The sequence below is a fragment of the Crocodylus siamensis genome, chromosome 9, assembly GCF_052110815.1.
Source record: "Crocodylus siamensis isolate JL-2025a chromosome 9, ASM5211081v1, whole genome shotgun sequence".
In the NCBI taxonomy this organism is placed as follows: domain Eukaryota; kingdom Metazoa; phylum Chordata; order Crocodylia; family Crocodylidae; genus Crocodylus; species Crocodylus siamensis.
Genome location: NC_143403.1, coordinates 60,430,220 through 60,450,895, shown reverse-complemented (window position 1 = coordinate 60,450,895; position 20,676 = coordinate 60,430,220). Strand labels below are relative to the sequence as shown.

Genomic DNA, 20,676 nt, shown 5'->3' with positions numbered 1-20,676 from the left:
AAAAATAAATAAATCTGAGGTACGTGAACGTTCACAAAATTCCCAGAGAGTCACATTGCACAACTTAATGGTGTCTGCTCCCTTCACCTGTGCAGATTTTATGTGACTGTTAACTCTGGCATTAAATAAAAATGAGACCTTGCTGTAATGACAGCAACAGCCTGTGGTGAAGAAAATAAGCTGCTACTTTGATACAGATCCTATTTTAAGGAGGATACAGGAGACAGGGGAGGGCTTTCCCCCCATGTGTTAGGTGAAACTGACACTTCCCAGTTCACAGGCACCCTGGATTCGACCTCCAAGTTTTCAGCATTGCACCAAATGGCTTTATTAAGATTGTTGTAGCTATTTTAAAGATCATTGTACCTATTTTTTGCCTTCTCAAACTCCTGATTTTACCACTTTCCTCTGAATAGAGAAAGGATGGGAACAAATCCCATGAATTGGTTGGTGGGGTGTAAATGAGCCAGCTGTTACAAGTGAGGTATCTGCTTTCTAATGACTTCTGTTGGAATTCAAGGGGGGAAAACAGTGGCTACAGTTAATTAATAAGGCAGGACTCACATAAACTCCAGCTGTGAGCACAGGACCAGTCTTTAAAGGATAAACTCAGGAGGTGGGGCAGGGATCTTGGTTTTGTTATACTAAACTATCTCATGCTGCTGGGCAGTGTGTGTGTCTGCTTCAGCCTTTAGCTGGCTTTCTTTGAATCGCACACATTCATTGCCACCTGCACACCTTACCTTAAGGAAAAAATCTATGACAAAACAGCTACATTGTAGATATAGGACAAAGCAACCACACTCAGACTGCACATTTTAATTCCCTAAAACTTGGGGCTGTTTACATTCAGGTTTTTGTTCAGACCTTAATAAGAAAAAAATGTGCTATTTGCAATTCACTGCAGATAAGAGTTTGGACTGCTGTCTTCTTCTCTCCTTAGTCCACTGGCATTCATGTTTGGAATTGTATCTGGATCCATCCCTAATTTTTATGAATAAGCAACCTATCAGTTTTTCTCTGAGTGCTGCTGTGAGAAGGGCCCTAGCCTGCACTCACTGAGAATGACGGAGCATTATTTGCAGGGAATCTCCCAGAGGAATAGCACCTGGTTCTTTCGTTCTTTGATACCATTCTAATTTTTAAGCAGATCTCTTCCCCACTGCTACAGAAAGCAAATGGGTGTGTGACCTTTCCAGTCTGAGCATCACTTGTATAGCTCCTTTGTCATTCTGAAACCAAAGACCTGATTCTTCTTTTACTTTAGATGGAGTAATAGCATTAGTGCAGTGATTTTTTTTGAGTTACATCAGTGTCAGTTGCAGAAGGAGCAGGCCCTCAGTTTCCCAAATGGTAATGTCATTGTGCTGGCTTGATACCTCTGAATTCATGTGTTTGGGTTTTACTTCTCTCTGGAGCAGATTAATTCTTCATTTTTGCTTTAGACTTTTTGAATTTCCCTTTTCACTTTCCTCTTTATTGTGAATCGGTACTAACCTCCAGGTGCTGATTTTTTTTTTCTTGCTCTGGGGATGAGGAACACCTCAGTGTTCTGTGTTTTTATTGTTCTAAAGGACAGCACGGAAAATGCCCAAAGAGTGAGGCTTTGGGCCTCACTCTTCAAAGGTGCTCTGGCATCTAATTCCCATTGAAACACCATTTTAGGGTCTGAGGTCAAACCCCTACCAACTTCAACTAAGTTGGATGTAGCAGTACCCAACACAGGGCCTTCCCACGCAAAGAAGAAACTATTCAAAATGTTACAGCATGTTCCTAACAAAGAACAGTAGGGCTTGCCTTCTAGAGCTGTCCAAACAGCAGCTCTTTGTCTCTTCTGTTTTTTTAAACTTAAATGTACAGGCAGTCATCGACTTACAATGTTTCAAGTTACAACGTTTTGCACTTACAACGTTTATCAATTGACACGCTGTTTCAACTGTCTGACGTCAGTTTTGACTTCACAACGCTTGATCTGATGCAATGCAAGTTTGCTGCATCGCCCATGTCCCTGGAGAACATCTGTCCAAACTTCCTTGGACGCTTTCTTTAAGAAAGCAGACGAGACTCTAGAAAAACCTGCAGCCAAGACTCCTGAGAAGACTCCAGCCAAGAACCCGTCAAAAAGTCCAACCAAGAGCCTTTCAAAAAGTCCATCAAAGTCTCCTCAAAGAAGTCCTTCCAAATCAGTATGATTGCTATTTGCAATATAAATGCATTAATGTAGCTATATTATTCATCTATAATTGATTGAGTACAAAATTCTGGGGGTTTTTGGTGAAAATAGGGTATCGGGCCTTGGTTCAGGTACCAGTCCCCATTTATAACACTGTTTCCTATGGGAAAAACAGTTCTAAGTTACAACGTTTTGACTTGAGGCATTTTTCAGGAACTGATTATGTCATAAGTCTGAGGACTGCCCATACCAACATTTTAAAGGTTGGTTTCAAAGTGCTAATTCAGAGCTACTAGCCCTCATTGTTTTATCTGAGTGAGATTAGGGCTGAGAACTGTTGTGGTTTTGTAACATAAAAACACCAGTGGAAATAGCTGTGTATTTGCCACAATTATTATTCATGCTCATATAGCCATTTAATTTACAGATGAAGTTGTTGGGTGTTCTGTTTTTCGAGAGTAAATCAGTCGCGTGAAACAGAACTCCCACTCAGCCTCCCTTGGCTCTTAATACTTTCATTATTCATATGTTCATTATTTTATGATTATGTCCTTGGTCAGGCAGATGATAAAAATTTCCTCTGTCCTTCCTTTCATAAACTACTGTGGAGGGGAAGAATCCCTCCTTATCTCAAAACGTACATCTAAAGATTAAACCATATGCAACTCTGAGGCCATCATAACATTTTATGTAGCTATGCTGCCATGCTTATTAAGTCTTTCCAATTAACCTCCAACACAGATCATTAGAGAATCTATCATCTTTAGAAACTGGGAAGACATATAGTCAAATCACATAATTTATGTTTGAAGAAGCTTGCTATGGGAGCACAAAAATAGGTAGAAGGTAAATGTACATTAGGAGAAGTTACTAATTACTCCTGTAACTTTGGGGACAGTTTTTTCCATAATAGAAAAATGAGCCATTTAAAAGTAGATCAGTATGTATACCCCAGACCCACTTTACTAAAGTGGCATTATTTACATACCTATTCGAAGTATTCAAGCTAGTGCCTGACTTTAGGCCCTTACTTCCATCTCTCTGAATCCATGTGCTTAAACATTTTACTGAATTGGTATCCTATCTAGTTAAAATAAAATAATATCCCTCATCCTCTGAGAAGTCTTTCTCCCTCTTTAACTCCCTTCCTAAAAACCTTTAATCAAATAACCAAAAAATTGCCTGTCCCTTGCCTCTCCATTTCTATTTTGATTGCAATGAAAAGCTGTGTTGCTTCAGATAAAGCTTTTGAGATCATGTGAATGGAAGAATCACTATTTTCACTATATCGCTGATTAGAAAAACATACATTAAACGTAGACTTCTCTTTGGAGGTTGACTAACTCACAGATAGGTGAAGAGCCTTTCATCTTTGCTTTAAATTGGGTAATGATTAAAAGTGGTTACCCTCTAAGGATAGAAAATTGATTTTAGTGACTCCACAATACCTGATAGTAAAATACCGTCAAAATTATAAAAGCAATGGTGCATGACTGCCAAACCTTCCAATCTTGTGTTTCAATTATGAATGCAACGTAAGTCGGGGCAGTGTTTTCTGCCTGATTCTTCATGCAGTCTGAAGCAATAGCTCTGAGATAATATAAGCTACTCTTATTCATCTAAATTAATCCTACTCATCTTAGTCATAGCACATAAAACACTGGAGCCCTACACTACAGAGTAGAGTCCGTGAGGAGAAATATTCCCATTGCCACCTGGGTTAGTGCATAAACTGCTTAAAATCCTCCTTGTTGACGAAGCCAGGGAATCTTGGTTCATTAAGCCTAGTGCTTAGACTACTAACCTATCTCCTTCAATTAATCCATTGTCATCAAAGAAGCATATGCCTGATTTCTGAGCCAGACATGGTGATGTTTTAATAATAAATATAAATCTATTTGCTTGTCTCCTTATGAACTAGCACATGTTGTCAGTGCTGCGCATACCTCAGACAAAGAGTACAATTTATGTGGACAATAAAACAATGGAGCTTCAGTGATATCAGCTGTTTGACAATCTTTAATATACATTTGCTATAAAACAGGCAGCAATTACCAAAATGTGATACCCAAATAAAAATCCTTGATCCATTTGCACGATAGATCTTCAATTTACTCACATTTATGCTAGAGACGCACATAAAAATGATATCCATGCTTAAAATCACTTAGAAGCACATTCTGAAAGACCCCACAGTTGCAAGTGATACTGCAGTACTTAGCTAATGCTCATGTTTCTACAGCTTTGCCTTCATGATTCTTCCAGTGGTTCCTTTATGTTTTCTGGTATTCTGCCAAACACCTGTGAATCAGTGTGCAACAAATATTCGTGCTGTTTAATTTAGCTTTGCACAGAAAGGCTATATTAGGCTGATGTAGATCTAATCCCAAACCTCTAAAGAGGTTTAAGGCACTCTAGTTTCACCTAATCCCGAAACCTAAACCAGAATCCTTGAAAACCTCCAGAATGCCACAGGACTGGGCAAATAAAGGTTTTCTACTATTAAATTATTAAAAGGACACAGTGTGTCTTTTGGATTTGAGACCTGAAGCTTTATCTAAGGAGCTTGGCACTGTTCACAATAAAAAGAGTGTTTATTTTGAAGTTAATAGGTTGAATGGCTTATTTGACTAGATGCCTGATGGCTAAAAAGAAAAAAAGAACTGAACCAATATTCCCCCATGAAGATTAAAACATTTATATGAACAATGACAAAGTAAAATTATATGGACACCAAGACTAAATTGTAAAAGAGAAGGGTATCCAGGTGCCTGTTTTTAGGATAATTGAAATTAAGACCCTTCAATAGGAAGTGACAGAATTGGTCTCAGTGCAGGACTGATGCCTTAGTTATTTAAGTTCTTCATAAGAAATATTTAATACTAATAATATGACAGGTGTGATAATATATAGATTTTTGCTCTGCAAAAATTCAAATCCAACCATTTTGGGGACCCCCTTGGTGATAAATAGCATGTGAAAACTTGTTGTGTGATGGAACTCTAAATTACAGATTGCATTCAAGTGTAATAAATTTGTGGTCACATTAACTCATAGTTAATTAATGGGATTCTTCTATTCCTTAGCTCTTGTAACCACTTTATCTTCCATGTAGCTCATTATCTTTGTACTCTTAAAAGTACAAGAGGGTGTTTCAGTTTCAAGGAGACTGCAGGGAGTATTCACTGCATCATATTCTAATAAACCTTTTATTTCTCAGCAAATTAAAAAGTTAAAGATACAATGAACATGTGGCTTTAAAATACCCAGAATTTTATAGCAGCAGGCTGCAATTTTAAGTCTCTTTAATTCAGGTCACTTCCCGGAAAAATGGAAAAAAGTAATTCAAGTCCATTTGTGCAGGGTACAATACTGAGGATATTGTCTGTGCTTTAGAAATTATTAATAAGGAAAAGTACAGAATTACATCACCAGTGTAAGTGAGTTTTTATAACCATTTACTAGTAATCCTGTTCAAGGAGAGGGTGATGTAGTACTTGGACCAAGGAATCAAGATTCCTGGGCCAGATACCAGGGTGATGTGTACGATATAAGTACCCAAATGGAACAGAAAAAATGACCATCTTTATCATTTTTTACCATGTAAAGTTGGACCAGTCACTTAGATATCTTTGCCTTTGTTTGACCCTTTAAAATGGGATAGAATATCACTTATCTGCCAGCACAGCCGTGTTCTGATTTATCTTTGAAAAGCCGCCTGGGATCCTTGGATAAAAACGGCATAGAAATACAAAGCATTATTTTAAGAAACACAGTATAAAGGCAGCTCCTCAGTGGAACCTTATTGGAACTGTAACAATTTATGCCAGCTGAGAATCTACCCCTCAAACACTACAAAAATGAGGTGGTATTTTTATCTCTAGAACCTGGCAACATAAACAAATTAATCCTTGTTTTGTCGCACCCTTTTTTCCTCCCAAGTGCATCTTGTGTGAATGGAAAGAAACACTGCAAGTTATAAGAGAGGGGTCTGTACTGCCTGCTTGAGCAAAGGTGCCCTTTGCCAGCTGCTAGTTTCTATAAGAATTGCTGTTCTTCACTCCAAGTGAGGCTGCTGTTCGGTGGTGCTGCGGTTTGGCACTGCAGCGTTTAACAATGAAAGTCATTTTAAAAAGAAAGAGGTTTATTTAATGACACGGCTCCGTTTGGATACGAGCAACACTGAAGAGAACTCTGCTTTGCAGTTGTTGCCATGAATGGATGGAGAAAAGGTTTTTACAGATTTAAAATGTACAGCTAAATATTACTGTCAGGATTGCTAATGTATATTTTCTTTTCAACTGGCCCATACTGAGGGTGGGATTTATTTTGTTAAAAGAGCCATTTTAATAATGTCCTACACTGTTTACCAGAACTCAATTTTTATATATAAAAGATCCATGTTAATGAAAGTCTGATATAATATCCAATTTACCAGGAGTGTTTGTTTAGCTTTGCATCTTTTCAAGTCCCTTCCTTTGGTTTTTAAACAGTTTTTCAGAGTGCAAGTCTGTTTCGGTGGGCATATCCTTCTGCTTGGCAGTTTCCCTTATATGGAGCTATATAGTACTTTGAATGATATGTATTACAGGTTTTCTGTGGTGCCTATCACTGTAATGTATAAGTGCTCATAATAACCTCTGAAGTTAAGCCGTGTAACACAGACACCATCTCACGCACATGAAAAGGATGTGGCTAATTCTGAGTTCCAAGTCCTGCTTGTAATCCCTTAGCCCCTCTGCCTCTGTGTAACATGATTGTTTTAACATTTCCACAGATGTCACTATAGTCTCAATATTAATGACTAATATGGACAAATCACAGCAGTGTCCAACATTATTCTCGTACAATTCCTGACCAAGCCACACATTTAGAAAACCACCGTGACTATGGCAGTGCCTGGGTTTAACATATATGCATCATTCACTCTATTAACACTGGAATCCACAGCACCAGATTTTAAAATGCTGGTTCCTGTTTTGTACCCATAAACTAATGTACAGATTTTCAAAAGGGATTTTGGTCATCCAGCTGGAGATCCCAACTTGGGCGGTGGGGGACACAGGGGATGCCAACTTTGCCTGTGGTGACGTGGAGGAAGTCAACTCTGAGCACCCAGGTTTCTTGAGGAGTCTCAGGGCAGGCCCCCTACCCATCACTGGTGTTTCTTTAGAAAGCTGTGGTGAGGGGTGGGGGGGAAGCGTGAGGAGAGGGTGCACCCAGCCTCTCTGCTCTCGGGCTCCTGTACTGCAGTGAGGCTGAAGTTCGCTCCTTTTTCCACACTAATCTTTACACAATTCAAGGTTGTTAGTAATGAATTAGGCAGGCTACAGTTAGGATTTCATCCAAAACGTGTACTAACTAATAAAAACTTTGAATATTACGTGTCAAATAAATAGGTGAGGATTAGCTTGGGGTAAAGGAACCAGGAACCGGGCAACCTTGTGCAGCAGGCTGGTTCCTTATTCCCCATTTCTTTTTCCAAGCAAAACCCTACACAATTCAAAGTTGTTAGCAATGAAATGCACAGGCTATACTTAAGATTTCATCAAAACCCTGCATTTGCTAATAAAAGGATTAAAATAATACCGTGCGTCAAGTGGCTAGATAAGGATTAGCTTGGCAGAGGAACCAGGAGGGGGAACAAGGAACTGGGGTAAGGAGCAGCATTCGAGTCAGTTCCCTGGGGGGCCACTCACGGATCTGGACCGACTCTCGGATTTGGAATTGGTTTTGGCTAATTTGTCTTGGCATACAGTAAAAATTAAAAAAAACATCTACGCAATTCAGAGTTGTTAGCAATGAATTGCACAGGCTAGTTAGGATTTCATTCAAAATGTGTATTTGCTAATAAAAAAAGTTAAATGGTGTCCCGAGTCAAACGGACAGGTAAAGAGGAGCTTGAAAAAGGAACCGAGAAGCCGGTTTACAGAGCGAGAGCAACCGCCGCGCGCGAACCAGCCACTGCCCAGCTCTGCCCTAACGGCTCACGCGCACGTCCCCAGGCCGTGACGTCATGCAGCCTGTCACCGCCCACGTGACTGGCTCCTGGCTGCCGGGACGCGATCGCGGTGCTCGGCGCTCCTCTAGCGCGGTCTTGGCCTGTCAGGAGCAGCCAGTAGAGTGCCGAGCGGCCGATCCGCTTCCTGATCAGCATCATCGCTCCGCCGGCGTGACCCTCCCCCGGACACCGGTGAGGCGAGGAGTGGCAGGGTCCTGCCCCCGCGAGGTGCTGCAGCCGCTGTTACCATGGGAACCCCGTTGCGGGGGGGAGGGGTCCACGCATCGGCGGGCGGAGCCGTTAGAGCCGCCGGGGAGCGGGGAGGGGGCTGAGGCTGGTCCTGGCAGCTCTGGGCTCGGTTCGCGCTCCCTCTGCCGGCCGCCGCCTCCGCCGCCAGTGCCCCGGCCGGGAGCCGTCGTGCGGGGGCGGCTCGGCCAGGTTGTCCCGGGAAATGTGGAGGCTTTGGTTGTGCCTCTGTTTTTTCCTGTAAAAGTGGCTTGTTTTATTCTTTTGTAAACGTAAGAAAGAGTGAAAGAGAGAGAGAAAGGAGAAAAAGAAAGAGAGAAGAAAAAGAGAGAGAAAGGAGAAAAAGAAATAGAAAGGAGAGAAGGAGAAAGAGTAAGGAGGGAACGAAAAAGGAGAAAAAAGAGAAAGAGTAAGGAGGGAACGAAAAAGGAGAAAAAAGAGAAAGAGTAAGGGGGGAATGAAAGAGGAGAAAAGAGAAAGAGTAAGGGGGAACAAAAGAGGAGAAAAGAGAAAGAGAAAGGAGGAACGAAAGAGGAGAAAAGAGAAAGGAGGGAACGAAAGAGAAAGGAGGAACGAAAGAGGAGAAAAGAGAAAGGAGGGAACGAAAGAGAAAGGAGGAACGAAAGAGGAGAAAAGAGAAAGAGAAAGGAGGAACGAAAGAGGAGAAAAGAGAAAGGAGGGAACGAAAGAGAAAGGAGGAACGAAAGAGGAGAAAAGAGAAAGAGAAAGGAGGAACGAAAGAGGAGAAAAGAGAAAGGAGGGAACGAAAGAGAAAGGAGGAACGAAAGAGGAGAAAAGAGAAAGAGAAAGGAGGAACGAAAGAGGAGAAAAGAAAGAGAAAGGAGGGAACGAAAGAAAGGAGGAACGAAAGAGGAGAAAAGAAAGAGAAAGGAGGGAACGAAAGAAAGGAGGAACGAAAGAGGAGAAAAGAAAGAAAGGAGGGAACGAAAGAAAGGAGGAACGAAAGAGGAGAAAAGAGAAAGAGAAAGGAGGGAACGAAAGAGAAAGGAGGAACGAAAGAGGAGAAAAGAGAAAGAGAAAGGAGGGAACGAAAGAGAAAGGAACGAAAGAGGAGAAAAGAGAAAGAGAAAGGAGGAACGAAAGAGGAGAAAAGAGAAAAGAGAAAGGAGGAGGAACGAAAGAGGAGAAAAGAAAGAGAAAGGAGGGAACGAAAGAGAAAGGAGGAATGAAAGAGGAGAAAAGAGAAAGAGAAAGGAGGGAACGAAAGAGAAAGGAGGAACGAAAGGAGAAAAGAGAAAGAGAAAGGAGGGAACGAAAGAGAAAGGAGGAACGAAAGAGGAGAAAAGAGAAAGAGAAAGGAGGGAACGAAAGAAAGAGTAAGGGGGGAATGAAAGAGGAGAAAAGAGAAAGAGAAAGGGGGAACGAAAGAGGAGAAAAGAGAAAGAGAAAGGAGGGAACGAAAGAGAAAGGGGGGAATGAAAGAGGAGAAAAAAGAGAAAGGAGGGAACAAAAGGGAAAGAGAAAGGGAAAGAAAGAGTAAGGAGGGAACGAAAGAGGAGAAAAAGAGTAAGGAGGGAATGAAAGAGAGAAAGGAGGGAATGAAAGAAATGGGAACAAAAGAGAAAGAGGAGAAAAAAAGAGAAAGGGAAAGAAAGTGTAAGAGGAGAGAAAGAGAAAGAAAAAGAGACTTTTGACTTTTTATTAAGGTTTATTAAGGGGAAAAGGGGGTAACAACCCAACAATATAATAAAACACTGCCCATGCGGGGACGCAGGTGTAACAGACAGAGCCTGGGGCTGTGGCTTGCAAGCTCTGCCCGTACAGTCTAAAAAAACCAAAAGTAGCTAGTCCAACAACAGTCTGCTCAGACCCCTGGTGGTACCCCAGGAAAGGGCAAGCAGTATCACAGCGCGAGGAGTAAACGGATGCCCTCGATGCTGCAGAGCACCCCCTGAATGGCCCAGCGTGCCAGGAAGGCAGGTCCTGTCTACTGAGGACCACATGTTCAAAGTCCAGTGTTGGGTGCGCCCAGACCAAGAACTGAAAGAGTCTCAGGGTGTCATCAGAGCCAGCTTCAGCGAGGCTGTTCCTGTGGCTCTTGAGGATGGCCATTTTAGCCCGACCAAGCAAAAAGTCGCCCAAGCAAATGACACCCACCTCTGCTGCCCAGTATGGGCGAGAAAACAAATAGGTGGTCTCGGAGAGAAAGAAGGAGGAGAAAGAAATCATAAGAAAGAAAAAAGAAAGAAAAAAAGACTTGTTTGACTTTCTATAAACATTTATTAAGGGGCAAAAGGGAGTAGCAATCCCACAACAAAAGACAAGACAGCCCATGCAGGGCCCCAGGTACGATAGACAGAGCCTGGGGCTGTGGACCACAGGGCCTGCCCTCACAGTCTAAAAACAAAAGCAGCTAGTACAACATCAGCCTGCTCAGACCCCTGTCGTACCCTGGGAAGGGTTGAGCAGTATCACAGTGTGAGAACTAAGTGGCTGCCCTCAATGCTGCAGAGCGCCCCTTGGATGGCCCTGCATGCTTGGCGTGTGGGTCCTGTCTGCTGGAGGACTGACCACATGTTCAAATTCCAGTGTCAGGAGCGCCCAGACCAAGAACTGAAAAAGTCACAGGGCGTCATCAGAAACAGCCACAGTGAGCTGGTTCCTGCAGCTCTTGAGGATGGCCACCTCGACCTGACCAAGCAGAAAGTTGGCCAGGCAGAAGACACCCCCCTCTGCCACCCGGTATGGGAAAGAAATAGGTAGCCTCCAAGAGGTCCATGTCTAATGCCTCAAACAAGGTGCTGAGGGCAGCAAAGAGCGGCAACAGCTGGGGGAACCTGCAGAAGGTGTGGAATAAATCCTCTTCTATCTCCCCAGGCAAAAGAGACAGGCTGCTGATGCAGCCATGTCCATGTGATGGATGAGAGTGCCGGTGGCCAGTATCCCATGCAGTAACCACCACTGGAAGTTGCCAGTCGATTTAGTAATGGGTAGCTTATAAAGCGTGCACCACTCAGGGCAGGCTGGTGTGAGCACTGGTGCCACTGATTGTAGCCGCCATGTTGTGTCGGGGCGAGTGGCAAGGATGCAAGTGTGGTGGACATGAGCCACCCAAGAGAGAAAAAGAAAGAAAGAGGAAGAGAGGGAGGGAGAAGAAGACTGATGGACAGAGGGAAATGGAGAGAGAGTGGGTGCACCCACATGATCGCCTTGTGTGCAAGAAACTTGAAGTGTAAAGCAAACGAACATCCAAACTCTGCGGCTCTACTGACTAGTGACTCTGCCTGTTCATGTCCTTTCACAGCAGTTGATGAAGCGAACATTAGCCCATGAAAGCTTGTGCTCTCTCTCTATATCTTATTTAGTTAGTCTATAAAGGTGCAACCCGACCTGCCTTCTGACCGGTTGCGGACTAACACGGCTAACTGCCTCTCTCTGCCTCATAGCCTGAGACCAGCAAGCACGCAGAGTCAGTGGGATACCGCCCTGTGTTGTCTTGCATCTTCAGATAACATTTCATCTTTGACATGCTTCTTGTGGAGCAGCCTGCTGTGTGAGAGTTGTGTTTTTTAGTGCTGCCTTTTCCTGACTTGCCCATCATTAACTCCCTTGGCTCCATCCCAGTCTTGGTGACTTTTTCCATCAGGCATTTGGAGAGAGACTACAACTGAAAGCTTTTTGGTTAGTCACTTCTGCTCTGTGCATAAGTCCACCTTCTTTTTGTCCACTCAGAGCAAATTAAGTATGCGGGCCTGAGTTATTTGGAATGACAGAGGGCATTTTTGTAAATTTTTTAATTGCAGTTGTGCAGTTGCAGCTGTTGAAAGTAGGGTTTTGGGTCCTTTATTTATTGTCTCTTAATTATGCTTAATCGACTTTGCCCAGTTTACAAGTGTTTCTCTTGGTGTCATACAATTATCCCAGGATTATAAAGTCTAGCTGGATTCTTTCTTGCTTGTATGTCCTCATAAAGATTCTGCAATCAGAAGGATTCTGCAATCAGGATTAATTCTATTGATGTATACCAGCTTCTAATCCTACATATGTGTTGTCTCTGCACTGCTAACAAGAGTGAAAATCTTGTAAAAATTAGCAGCTTGGAATCTTAATATCCTTGGGAAGCAAATGTATTGAGCAAGTGTTTGGTGCTTTGCATGTTTATAGCTGCATTTAAAGATATGGTAGACTACCTTTTGGAACCCAACCCTTAACTAGTATTCCTCACATGCTTTTAAACTTCCAGCAGTTTGTAGGCTGTAATTATGTCAGCACATCTGTATCATATGCTGCGTTTGCATATTTTAATTAGAGTACTAATTCTGCATAAACCTGGCTCTAACAACATACTGTTTCATTGGAATAGTTAAGAAGCACGGTATTAGATGTACTTTCATGGAAAATTGACTAGAATAGTTACTATTCTGTAATAATTCTGTAATTATTATTACGGAAATAAATACTAGTCTGTAAATAAATATTCTGTAAATAAATACTATTCTGCAATAACTCTTAGTTGTATAGCTCTAGTGAAACAGTAGCTCTGTCAATCACTGTCCGCCATAGTTGGGGCCTTAGAGAAATATTTAATTATGATAAATCAAAAGTTTGATGTTTTCCCTTTAGAATAGCTTCCTTTGAGTTGTTTTGCTGTAAAACATTCCCAGATTTGTATACGTGCATTTGTAATGTATACAGTATATTTAAGGAATAAGATATAGCATAAGTTAAGTGACACTCTGGTCCAAAAAATGCATGTAGGTGTGTTATTTGTTTTGTTTTGTTTTTCTTCTTTTTTAAGGTTTAAGTTTGACCCATTCAAATGTATTTGGTTATACAAACAAAGGGTTTCAAATTAGCAATGACTCAAAAACTACTGTAACCACTGAGCTCTTTCAAAATTATTGGTCTCTGTGGAGCTGTAAACATGAGCACAAAGCAATAAGAATGAAATAAATCCATGAAAAAATGCTTAGTTTTTGTCCCAGCTGAGGCTTGAGAAAACCTTCTTTTTGAGCTTAGATTTGGTACATGAGTGCGTGACAAGAAGTGGACTCCTGAGCTTTAGTCGTGTACTGCACAGTTAGTTTTTCCTCTGGATAAACGGTGTGTTATTCACAGCTCTAGTTGAGAAGCTGTATTCTGATGCATTGTATTACATTATACTTATTGTAGCTTTACTCAGAATTTACTATTTTAGCTGTGTAGTAATTTATATATGATTTGCACTAAAGCATTTTGTGATTCTTTCATGTAATTAGAGTTTTGAAATCTGTCAAAGTAGTAGGTATACCATTTGGAGGAAATATGACCTATTCCACAGTAGTTGCTCGATAGACCATTGAAGCTGTAAAATGTGGATATTTTGGTCCTATTTACATTGCAAATCCTACTGCATGAGGGCACTGACCCACTTAACAGACCCTCTCTATACTTTTTATTAATTGTGTTCCCAAACTGTGCCAAAGTTTTGCAAAAGTCCAGGCTGCAGTGTGGTTGAGAAATGTACTTAAAACATATTTCAGACTTTTTATTGCAGTATGTTGGGAATAACCTGTTGGGGATAATCTGTTTTGTAAATGAATCGCCCAGCATAAAATTCAGTGTGTGGATCGGACAGCCAATAAGCCCTAAATAAAATTATAATGCCACAGTGTAAGTTGGAAGAGAAGTTTGGAAGTGGGGGAAAAAAGTCTTAGTCATCAAACTCTTTCTCATGATTTATTTTTGAGGGTCAGAGGGGAGTTTTTACAGTCAGAGAATAAGATACACAGGAAAACCTCCCCTGCTGAGGTTTATCCCAATCCCGTGACCCCGGTGTATAAAGCCCAAGCTTTCCAGATATTCTCTTCTTACTCTTTCTTGCTTAGCTGCTCTTTTCCTTTTTTTGAGCACCTGAACAAAGAGAGATAAAGCTAAGCTTCAGTTAACCAAGGAGATATGCACACCAGTATTTTGCAGTTTTTGAGTTACTTTACCAGGTCCCAGTGGGAGCCAATGATGTTGGATACTGCGGTGAGAGGGAAGGATTTCAATTTAAAAATATAGCAGATAGGAATTCTAGGGAAGACTTTGCAGGCTCAGACGTCTGGAACAGCTGTTGATTCCCCACTGAAAAGAAAAGACTGTGCAACAAGATTTAGGAAGGTAGGAAGTGTGACCAGAGTATTAAATAAAAAGGCCATATGATACGAATGGGGTCCAAAACTCACTTTTTGTTTATAATAAAGAAAATCCTGGTTGCAGGAAAAAAATGAACTTGTTCCACCACTTTCTTTACTTTTCCTCAGGAGAAAACACGGAATATAACCCAGGTAATAAATCTGTTTTATAGCTCACATGAGACAGGGTGGAGCCACTCCCATTATTTTCTTCCCAGAAATTGAAATGCACATGAGCTAACATGGGAGATTCTGGGATTTTTGTCCAACAGATGCACAGCTGGATTTTGCTTTCATTATTTCTCTAAGCCTAATAATTTCTCATTTGATTAGCTGGTGGCTGACAAAGCTATCACTTTTGTAAGTTCCATACAATAGGTGTGATGTAGAAAAGATATTGTATATAGCACATACAGCTGGTTCAGTTGGTCACAGATTTCTACCTCTACTTCAAAAACAGGCTTTCGTTATTGTAAATAGAGTTTGAATGATAGAAAAGTGGTGATTGGAGAGCTGGGGACTGAGGAATTACACAAACAGAGATCAGTACTGTGAATATTATATGTTTTATTCCAGCTCACAAAGGAGCATGAATCTTTACAGATAATAAAAAGGCACATTCCTATCTTAAAGTATTTAAAATGTCATGGCCCAGTATTGCTACCTGAAATATTGAGCTTATTTGTGGAATAAAGTACTACTCTCTCTGAGTAGAAGAGAGAAAGTGGAATTGTAAATTAAAACAGCAAGGATTAGTGGTAAAGGAAGAAAGACATCGGCAAAGGACAAGTGTTTTGTCACTTGAGGCATACTGGTTGCATATATATATTTTTAACTTACTAAAATGGGGCGATAGTATCAAAGTAAAAGCAAAGAGAAGGCCAATGCTAATAGACTGCCCCAAACAACTAGTTGTGAAGGAGGATTTGTAGGAGATGAATGCAGTTGTATGCTATATGGGGTCAGTGAGGGTTCATCAGTTTTAAATGCACTGTGGGGAAAAAAAGAAGCATGGAGCTGCGTTTGGGGAAAGAAAACCAGTGTAAGCAATAAATGAGCTGAACTGGCTGAGCAGGGCCAAGTGGGAGAATAGGAGACATCTAGAAGAGATTTAGGCGTGGGCAAGGACTGCATAGGGCTTTGAAGGTAAAGATAAGGCATCTGAAATTAAAATTAGAAAGAGATAGATCCATCACAAGGCTGCCTCTGCCTGGAGCCTATTCCATATTTTATTTTCTAAAAATAAATAAAATATACACATAGGAGAATTATATTGTTCTATTACATATTGCATGTGATCAGGCAGTGCCAGATGACACAGGTGTGTTTGCCCTTACTTGCCAACCAGGTGTACAGGTGTTAGAATTGGTCCTCACTATTGTCCAGTGTGTAGCCATGATGACTTCTTTACCTGAATGTGAGCTGGGATGTAGGATGCTGTAGCTCAGTTCCAAATTGTCAGCTGTATTTATTACAAGTGCTCAGTCTTATATGTGCTTTTAATTATTGTGTTTGCAAATTTAAATACAAGTTGGCACATCTTTGTGTCCTCCCTTTCTTTCTGAACATTGCCGGACAGCATCTCTGTTTCTTCTCAATCAGGGATTTGAAGATGCAGAAAGCAAATGAAGTGGAAACCCCTATAAGAAACTTGAAAGAATAAAGTAACTTGCTGCAACAGAGGCCTTAGAAAAAGTGACTTCTGCACAAGTCAAGGTCAGCTTTACAGTCTGTTTTGGTGGTACATGGCTGGGGAGGGAGTGGTTCTGTAATTATCATGGTTTGGCAGAATATGCACATTCTGGTTTTTTGCCCTGTAGTTCTCTGAATAATGGCTGATCAATTCCATTCCTGCACCTGGAAGATTGTAACTAAGTTAAACACTATCAATCCAAATATGCTCTGTGCAGGTAACGTGGCATAAACTGGCAAAAGCATTGTTAGTTTTCCTTGAGACTGCTCCTGCGGTGATCTCTGCTAAGATGTATAATATCTTGCATGGGGACTTGCTATGGATGGCTGCATTTGTCTATGTACATTAAGGCTGTGTAAAGTTTTGGGTGCTGATTTGATTCAGAGGAGATTTGGCCTGATTGGGCAGCTGAATCTGAATCGAATCAGGAAACCAATAAAAAGGGTTGAATCGATTCAAAGCTCTCCTAATCGATTCAGAAAAGTTTCTGAGAGCTTCAGAGACTCGAGCAATCCTTGCCGCAGGGAGATGGACTCAGACTCCATGCTGGTAAGTAGGCGGTGGGGAAGGGGACCATGGGGGGGACCCCTGCCTGCTCCCCCAGCCACCCCCTCCCACCATGGTTGCCCCACCTGGCCCCAGCTCTTGGCTCTTAAAAAAAATAATAATAAAGCCCCCATTCACCAGCCACTGCCCGGAGGGAGATGGGGAGAAACAATCCCCACTGCCCCACGCTGTGTGGGGGGGGCTCTGCCATAAGCCCCCCGACTCCCACCCGCTCTCCCAGCCCTCCCATGGCTGCCCCACCCACCCCAGCTCCTGGTTCTTTAAAAAAAAACAAAACAAAAGCAAAAGCCCTGCTGCACTCGCTGGCTGCTGCAGTGACGTCGGGGCTTCTGGGGGCTCATGGCACAGCCCCCCACACAGCATGGGGCAGCGGGATCGTCCCCCCCACTTGGCAGGACCTGGTGAGTGGGCCCTTTTTTTTTTTTTTCAAAAGAGCTGGGAGCTGGGGCGTTGACGTGTCTGGGAGAGCAGGCTGGCGATGGGGTCTGTCTGATTCAGATATCTGGCTGATTTGGCAGCTGCCGAATTGATTCGGGACAGTGATTGGCCAAATCCAAAGCAAATAGGAGCCGCTTTACACAGGCCTAAGGTACATATATGTAGTATCTTAGGCTCTGGTGTGTTTAGGCTACCCAGAATGGAACTTTTGCAAAGGACCTATACAGTTGTTTCTGTAGAGGAGGTGAGACTTCAGAGTAGCCAGATCCCTGCCTCATTGCTCTCTGGCACACATAGATGTGCCTTGCCTCCTGGAGTTGAGCTCATTACTCTGAGAAATTTGCAGTTCTTTAAGCCTGGCTCGTTCTGCCTCCTTAAACTTCAGTTGTCCTTTAATTTAGTCATTTACACAGTAAAATCTCCCACCTGTCCATAACAGTTTCACTATATTGAACTAGAAGAGTAAAGCTGGGGGTAGATGGGAGCCTGTGAGACATTTGGTGCTTGTTTCTTTCCCACTTGTTGTTCTCATTGCATGTGCCACCCCCCACTTCAACAATTGAGGGTGTGGATTTCTTCCTTCTGTGTTTATGTAAGAAAAGCTTTTTATAGTCAGTCATTCCTGTTGGCATCTGTGTTTCCTTGATTGCAGTTGAACACATCATTTTCCCCCCACTCCTTCCGTACAAGTGGAGCTAATGCAAGACCTTCATTTTTGTTTTGGTAGTAACTGGCATTAACCAAAAAAATGGTCACCATCATTCAAGGTTGCAAACATGCTGTTTGACTTCCTGGATTTTGTTTGCCTATTTCCAGTACCTGGAAACAAGGTGGCTAAGTAAACACACATAGTTTACAGGATGCTCAGAAGGTCCACAGACCAACCCTAAATTTGCTTAGCTGGCATTGTTGCTTGAAAGAGTAAAAGATTTATCAGAGGTGTGGGAGAATGCAGGGTGCATTGTAGATACCAAAGATGGCACATTGACTTGATGCCCTTCTGTTGGGGAGCTTCTGCTCATTGTGGGTTTTCACCATCCCCTAACCTGTTCTGTGGCTGGGGACCACAGTTACATTACTTTTAGTTGATAAAGCACTTGTCTTTTTTCCCCTGACATCCCTTTTTTAAAACCCTTTTCCAAAGGAAGTGGTGTGTGTAGCTGTGGGTGGTATTTTGGAATAGAAGTTTGCTTTGTCCAGTAAAGAAATGCAAGGTTTTGAAGTGATTTCAACATTAATATACTAAGTCCCATTTCTCAATATAATGTGTGCAGGCCGACCCTGGTGCCTGTGCAGAGCCCACTTATGAGATGAAGTTTCATTTAAAGTAATTGCAGTGGTTCGTTGCTTCAAGAGCTTTAATACCTCTGTGCCTTGCTAGTTCCCCAAGTGACAAGCTGTAATCCATAGAGCAGCTCATGGTCCTGACTGTCACGTCCTCTTTTCCAACCACCAGATCACGCTGCCTTCCCCCATCCCCCAAATGTGCATGCTAAAGACACGGATGGTCTTATGGTCTGACCAGGGGACTGGGCACTAGAATTCCCCGTTTCTAATCCCATTTCTCACACAGCTGGTTGTGAGGCCCTAGAGAGTCGTTTAACTTCTCCAGTACTGTTTCCTCATCCGTAGCTGTTCCATCACTGTGTATTTGAAATTGATGCTGAGTGGTTGGGGGTTTATACCTCATACATGTTGAGAGACTGCATGCCTTCAAAATGTAGTTAATTTTTTTAAAGTCTTCTGTACTTAAAACTCTTGGGAAAATCTCTGGTTTTAGACCTTCACCATCATAACTTGAAGTCTGATGTAAGCTCCACCTACCTGAAGTGTGTATTTTGAATGGCATTTTCTGTTCCATGCCAGTGTTAGCCTTGGACTAGATCAGAGACACCCAACCCAGTCCTGCAGGCTGGATGAATGGCACAGGTCAGTCTGGAGACTGGATTCCACATGGGTTCAGTGTGTGGGGATGGTCCACAGGATGTGATTTGGCACACCAGCCCAACCCTGTGTGCCCAGATACAGCCATGTGCTGGCCTGAACCCATGCCTGGATTTGAGTGCACTCTGGTATGATCTGGATCCAGCTGCATGCTCATATGATCTGGTGCACAGGACATGTTATCTGGCTTGTGGGGCTCCTTGCAGGTCTGGAAATTTGGTAGCAGAGAAGCAGCAATTAACAATGCCACCAGATTTCCAGACCCTTGAGGGTCTCTGCAGGCCAAATGACATGTCTCTGTTGAACACCCCTCGATTTGATTGTTTCTTGCTCTCACCAGGGCCCAGTCAGGTAATAAACATGCCTTTATACGGCTATTTTAGATTCCTGTGGCTGTAAAATGATGGGGGGAAGGGGGGAGAAAGAAGGGATGACATAGGCTTAATGTGGAATGCTTCCCCATCACCTTCCTAAGCAAGCAGATACGATATTGTTTCCTTCCACGTTTTAGCCTGTGAGGATAGCGAGGAGTCAGTTGCAGCCTAACTGGGCTGAGATGCCTTGCTGTCCTGTAGAACAGGATAGGAGGAGGGACAGAATTGCTTTGAGTCATCATTTCTACCTGGAGCTCCTCCTGGGGTGGTGCAGCTACATGCCACCCCCGCCTGAGATTGAGCCTGAAGGCTCAATCTAGCCTTTTCCAAATGTTTGAGAGAATCGTATTTTCTGGTAATTACTTGAGCATGATTCAGTGTTTTTCCTTATGTCTGGTCTTGTTGATAATTTTCCTGCTCTTAGATCTTCCATATAGTTGGGGGGCACACACCTTTGGGAATCAACAAGAATGTCGCTGCTGAATTCAGGAACCCTGAAGTGGGGCCCTGACGCATGCAAGTACCATTGGGTTTGCTTCTGAGATGTACCGATGTCTTTGAAACCACTGAGTTCATGGAGCATTGTGAATGCCAGCAGCAGTCAGAACCAGGGCCCTGATACAAGTAAGACTATGAACATTCCTGAGGATTCCCTGAAAACAGGGCTGTTAGAGAGTCCGGGAGCTTAATTCCAGAAAAAAGTGTTGTGTAAACTGATTCAAAATTGTTCAGTGCTGAATGGGTGTGGGAAGAATACCTGAGGTTCTAGAAGGTCATTAGTGGTATTTATTTGAGGCTGGTAATAATATTGAGCAGACATACCCCATACAAAGCTCTCATGGGTTTTAAAAATATAGCAGAACTAGCAAAATAGGTAAAGTTTAGCCAATGAAATGCAGTCAGGCTTTATAAAGGTTACCTCGGCGGTTTCTTTTAAATATAAACTATACCCTTAAAATCTACAAAGTACCCAATTTACTTAAAGAGTTATTTTGCCAAACCATAAAAGTACCAGGAATTAAAGCAATAACTTTTTAGGAAATCTAAATATATAGGGTTTTATGAGAAAACTTTGTTTTCCAGATTTAAAAGTGTGCGATTCATATTTAATACTGGGTAGA

At 42.2% G+C, this 20,676-nt stretch overlaps 1 protein-coding gene across 9 annotated transcripts in view; it reads left to right on the top strand.

Annotated features, from left to right (window-relative positions):
• The window catches only part of GNB1L (G protein subunit beta 1 like), a 59,004-nt gene continuing 38,328 nt past the window's right edge, over positions 1 to 20,676 (top strand). For 3 of the 9 annotated variants that reach the window (XM_090063608.1, XM_090063615.1, XM_090063612.1), the window contains exons 1-2: positions 8,248 to 8,366; positions 16,142 to 16,255. The gene's annotated coding sequence lies outside the window, so the exon portion shown is untranslated. Of the gene's footprint in view, positions 20 to 8,247; positions 8,403 to 16,141; positions 16,256 to 20,676 lie in introns of those variants that run through there. The other 6 variants (XM_090063609.1, XM_090063614.1, XM_090063610.1 and 3 more) reach the window with 4 other exon arrangements.